This window comes from Lepisma saccharinum, chromosome 6 (assembly GCF_977018435.1).
Source record: "Lepisma saccharinum chromosome 6, izLepSacc3.1, whole genome shotgun sequence".
NCBI classification, from domain to species: domain Eukaryota; kingdom Metazoa; phylum Arthropoda; class Insecta; order Zygentoma; family Lepismatidae; genus Lepisma; species Lepisma saccharinum.
In genome coordinates, this window is record NC_139234.1 from 6,925,921 (window position 1) to 6,931,957 (window position 6,037).

A 6,037-nucleotide genomic window follows, 5' to 3' on the forward strand; every position below is an offset into this window, starting at 1 on the left:
TCTATCTTTCAACACATAAACAAGTAAGATGAAACCATAGTCTAAAATCAATTTGTCTTCAGAAAAATGTAATCATTGAAACTATTATAACAGCACAGGTGGTTCAAACCTAGCCTTAAATAGTACCATGATTTTTTTTTGTATTCGGTATTGTTTTGTCAAGGTAGATAATTTAATGTAAATAATCTTGTTTCGTATTTCCTCGTTACTCATTCTGTTAAACATATATCTCATTCCTTCTGTTGACTGATGTTTCCACATTTATAAGCATGGGTCAATAATAATATCAGTTATAACTATGTGATTGCTGGTTTCATTTATGAATCTTAAAAACGTTAAAGAAGGAAGAACCTTCCCCCTTTCAGAATTTTTTTTGCAATTCTAAACACAACAGTATTGTGAGATAGCCCAGTTCTTGAACTCAGCGTACACCACTGTTTAATGTGTTTTCCAATCAATGCCTGACAACAGAGTTCAAGTAGTCTATATACAGCTCGTTGGGGTAAATCATTCAGCGAGCATATGTGACTGAAGTGACATCGCAAGCTAAAGAAAAAAACTGTCTCATCCGACTGTCACCCAAGTCACAAGTAATATCTACGGTGTACCACACCACTCCAATAGGGTTTCCACTGACTTGGAAAGCCTGAGAAAGTCATGGAAAATTAAGTGGGATTTGTACTTGCCAGAATTTGTGAGAAAATAAATTTCACTGTTTTCTTGAACCAGTTTCTTGATGAGAGGTATTCTATATTCATTGATTGAATGAGTTAGGTTAATTTACGTTGCTTTTCTGCCATTTGAGGCTAATTGCTAAAAATGCTTTTTTTTTTTAATATAGTTTTTGTTCATTTATTTTGAATTGTAAGTACAGTTTACCATTAACTCTAGAACACTACCGTGTTCCAATATTGCAGTGCAACTAGCGCTACATACATTTTACGTACATGAAGGAATCGATTTTTATAACAACCTCTACATCAAGAAAACAAATTTCTATTCATTGTGAACATTATTTTGTTTATTTTTCCTTATATTGAGTTTTATTCTTCATTTTAAAATGTATAAACATGGTTTTATTAAACATAGAATATTTGAAGAGAAGGTCTTGCTTTTCAAGCCCGTTCGTACATTAAGAATGAAGGCAAAAAGTTCGAAAAATGAAAAGCAAACAATAATAATATTCATAACGCTGTAAATAAGGAACAAATGTAATTTTAAAGTCTTACAAGAAAATAGTGCATGCTTCTAAACTTTCGTTTTCAAAATGTAAGTATCCAAATTGAATTTACAAATGCCAAAATTATGTGAAAGATTTTTCTCATTTTACTACAGCTACATAAAATTTACATACAGTGCACAACATAAGAAACCAAATCAAGATGATCAGCACTTGCACCCTCCTTACCTCAGTGCTGCCTTATGTCCGACAGACAACTTGAGCCCCTGCTAGGCAGAGGGGTGAGTGGGTGGGAGGTAGGGGAGGGATTTGAGCACAAAGCATAGGTAGATGTTACGTAAGGTAGTGTTCTAGGGTTAAGGGAACTTTCATTCCGAATTGACAAGTGACATACAACACTTGCTTCACACCACAGTGAGAAGACACAAGCCTCCCAGTTCATTCGTTAGTGCTTAAGTGACAAGCAACATGAAATCTCGCATCATTATTGGCACGTTAAAACAGTACACTATGGTGTGGAAATGTATTTTAAAATTGCCTTCAAATGTTTTGAGAAAATTAATGGGTACCCTGAGTATGAAAGATTGCATTTACTTCTTAAAGTTTGTCTCCAAGTGGAATGTCACTCTACTAGGGGACATCATGTGTGTCACTTTGGTGTGAAATCTCCGTAAGTGAACATCTTTCTCTAAAAACTGCTAGAAATGCAATTTAAGTTATGTCTATAAAATACAATATAATTTGTCAAAGCTGTAACTCAGCATTTCACCATGTAGAAATGTGATAAAAATATTGCAAACAAGGTGTCACTGTACAAGTGGCGAACATTCACAGTGTGTAGTGAACATGAATGTCGGTAATGTTTTACTTATTCATCCCTTGTTTTGATGCCACAAGCCCTTGAGAAATGATAACTATGGTGTTAACATATGAGTATTGCAAAAGGTTCTGCTGAGTAGCAAATTTTCTATTATGTTGCCTTCTAGACTTTGGGGTCATTTAGGCAGTTTTCTGACGAGAATGACACGTGTCACCTCGGATGCACAATGAATGCATTTTTATTGTGTGAAGCCCCCATGTATTATCAGTTCGGCATTTCACACCATAGCAGTATAACATCCTGCACATGCCCGCATTTTCATTGGACTTGTCACATCAGTGTGATAAGACCTTAGTTCTGTTGACATGCCAGCTTTGAATCACGACTTGGGACATCCGAGTTCTTCACGAGGGTCCCTTCAGTAATATCATCCTCATCATCGTGATTAGTCATAAGTGACAGAAAAGCAATGCTAAATATCAAAAATCAAATGAAATTCTGTTGACATTCAGGGAAATCATGTGGATTCCATTTGCAGTTTCCAGATTTGTAACAGGGATCACCACAAAATGTTCTATTATCTGAATTTCCCAAATATTGAGATACCTGGATTACCTTAAGGCGAGGAGGGACAATTTCCCCTAGGTCTTTCTCGCTGGGGCAGCTGCTGATCACTGTTGCCAACTTTGCTCTTTTGGAGCCAGATCTGGCTCTTTCGTGCACTCGTTTGACTGTGAACTGTGGCACCCAACCTCTGCCCCACTATGATGCCACCATTGGCTCTGGCCCATAAATACCAACTTTTGCCATGAGTGTACATTTTGCACGTGACGTGATATTTGTATAGCTATAGGCTGCATCACCCACCTCTTCTTTCCTCCCCATGTATTTTTATATATAGCGTTGTGGCTAAGATGAAGATGACAATTTTTTTATCCGGGAACCCTTTATTTTCAATTTTATATTAACATCATTGGATTATTGAGATGGGTGATGCCACCAAATCTAGGCGGTGAAAGCTAAGAATAAATTGCCATCACTTTAAAGCTAACTGTAATAGCAGCACCCCCACCCCTCTGACAACTAAAATTACCCTAGTAGGCACTTTATGCAGCCTTAGTTAATCTAGCTCCTTGAAAGTCCTCTTTAGCTATATTAATGGTGAAATTTAGCTCTATTATGCACATCAGGTTTGGCAACACTGCCAGGATGGCCGTAGGAGGCAAGGAGAAATGCACTAGGCTTATGGGACCATTATTTTATTCGTTCTCTCGGGAATATCAAACATCCGATGACGTAGAAAAGTACATGGACGGAAAAAGGACACGTTGAACTATGTCATAGTAGTAGGAAAAGTCGAAACTCCCCTTTGATGAGCCGTAACTTGAAGTTGAAGTTGATGTCCCATAAGGAATACATGGGATTCGGTAAATACTAATTCATCATATTTTTCAAAAATCGTATAAGGCTTAATAATCAACTTAGGAAACCGCTTCCACTTGCCACATGGGGAGAAATTCATACTCTTCATTTCTAGCGGAGATCTTTTTAGTAGCATTGCTCATTCCGACGATATTGGAATAAATGCATGCCTGGTGCATAATTGTCCCTCTTCACCTTAAATCAAATGACTTTAATATAATAATGGCAGATATCTGAATTACCCAAAAGATCAGATATTCAGACTATCCGTATTTATAGGATAGTACAGCATTGCCTATAAACCTAGGGTATAGATTTTCAAGAAGCCTGTCACTGTTGTGATTAGATAAAAGTGGCAGAAATGGTAAATAACATAGACAAAAATTCAAATACTCGGCAAGTATACATAGAAGAGCTATGTGTTATTTGTCCCTCCGCGTGGTTCAGATGTTCAAGGCCTCTGCATTCATGTTATTCATGCGGGGATACCTGTATGGCAAACACACAAGGTATATGGTGCTTATTGTAATTTATTTTTATATAAGTGAAGATATTGCAGACGTGTGACTTTGCTAGATTGCTTTTTCATGCTTCAGAACGAGTTTCCACTTTTCTTAACCGGTGCCTCTTTTTCACCAGTCGATGTTAGTCTTCCAGTAAGAGCAATTATTAAATATGGGAGGTGCACTTATTGTCCAATTATTTTCCTCTAATAAAAATCAAATGAGAATTTATTAGCGATTGTGCTTCTTACAAATTGTATACTTTCTCAGTTTAACATTTTGCATTAATAAAACCTCATAGAGCCATAGTATTTGCAACAGCTTAAGTTACTTGTATCGATATGACTTTTTGAAGAGTTTGTCCAAGGTCCAGTCAAGGAATACAAAGTAGTAGTGCTTTGTGCTCTGTCCGGGGAATCTTACAGGGCTCTGTAAGTGAGTCCATGGAGGGGGTATAATGGCTGCAGCTACCAAATGTTTGCACTGCTGTGCTCAGCCCACTTGCTTTCTCCCCTTCTCTGCCGTTCACTCACAATCTCACCGCTGAGGTTCCAGTTTGTGTGTCCTTTCATCAGCTGTATTTAAAGAGGCCTGGCCCATCCCAAAGAAGGAGTTCCCAGGTAGTAAATTTTGAAAAGGAAACTACTGTTTATTGTTTCATCTGAATCAGTTTTGTATTAACAGTTCTTACAAAAATTTAAATAATGATAATAATATTCATGAAAATGACCAGACTTCATTTAACATATATAAATCTTGCGTATTTTGACATTAATTACCGTAGAAGAAAAGCAGTAAAGCTCAATAATTACTCGATGCTTTTTACTTATTCATGTATTTATAATAATTATCATTACTATTATTAATATATATGAAATACTTGGACCCTCGTAAAATAAATTTCTAGATAGATGCCTGCCCCCTCAGTTTCAAAAACAGGAGTGAAGAAATAATTTTACTTTGCACAAGTTTTATTACATTTGCAGTATGTATGAGTTTGCATTAGTCGTCACTCAGTTATAGTGTGTTTGTTGTTTTGGGATCTTGCTAATGATAATAAAAATTTGCAAATGAACATTAGCTGAAATTATAAAGATTTGAAACTGTACACAATTGCTAATTCATTTTACATTTTGTGTAGTCTTATTTCCAAGCATCATTGGAACTAGCAGAGTATACACATTGGTTTACACTTTCCTCTATGCAAATTAAAATGTATCTTTATGTAATGTTTCAGAACACACGTTCCCTTCTTCAATCATTTATTTGTAATTTAAAAGTTACAATTACATTCATACAAGAAGAATTATATTTACATTTAATGTACATTTAATTTATTTTGATGTTACCATGAACTAGTTTTAATATACAATACTTCATTGTTTTTTGTTTTTTTTTGTTTAAAGTAAGATATGAATAGTGAACGAAACTGTGTTGTTCACAAGACAGGATCTTCGTCCTGCATTTTTCAATCATAATGCAATTATGGATCAAAGGCAACAATGTAATAATGTGATTGGTGTAGTTTTCTACTTGCAACAATTGATAATACTGATATGTTTGTGTCGATGAATAACATTGCCCTTTTATAATTTCATACATTGTTGAGCATATTTCAAAGGAAAACAATACTGTTAATTAGTGAATAATAAACCTTTGTATACCTAATGTTACTTGCTATTGAGTGTAGTGATATTTCATGTCAGAAATATGTAATCATTTATGATGCAAGTGAAAACTCCAGCTTTTCCCCATTTTTTTAAGTTATGTGTGTGTGTGTGTGTTGTTAATATGTATATATACGAATTCTAGCTAGATAGGTAGTTTGGAGAAATATGTACATGAGTTTGTTCCTTTTTGTCTTTTTATTAATCTGTGAATATTACTTGTCCATATTAGGGGATAATTAGTGCAAATTACACAAAATATATCAAATATGCCTTGGGTTATGAAGTTTTCGAGAAGACATTTGTCTATGATATGAGGTAAAGGTTGTGTGATTATGTATTTAAATGAAGAATGGTTCTTTAGTACTTTCAATATGACTTAGTTCGTTGACTATTTTTTTCTGTGTTTTTATGTTTATTGGGTACTTGCGTTCCTTTTGTGAGG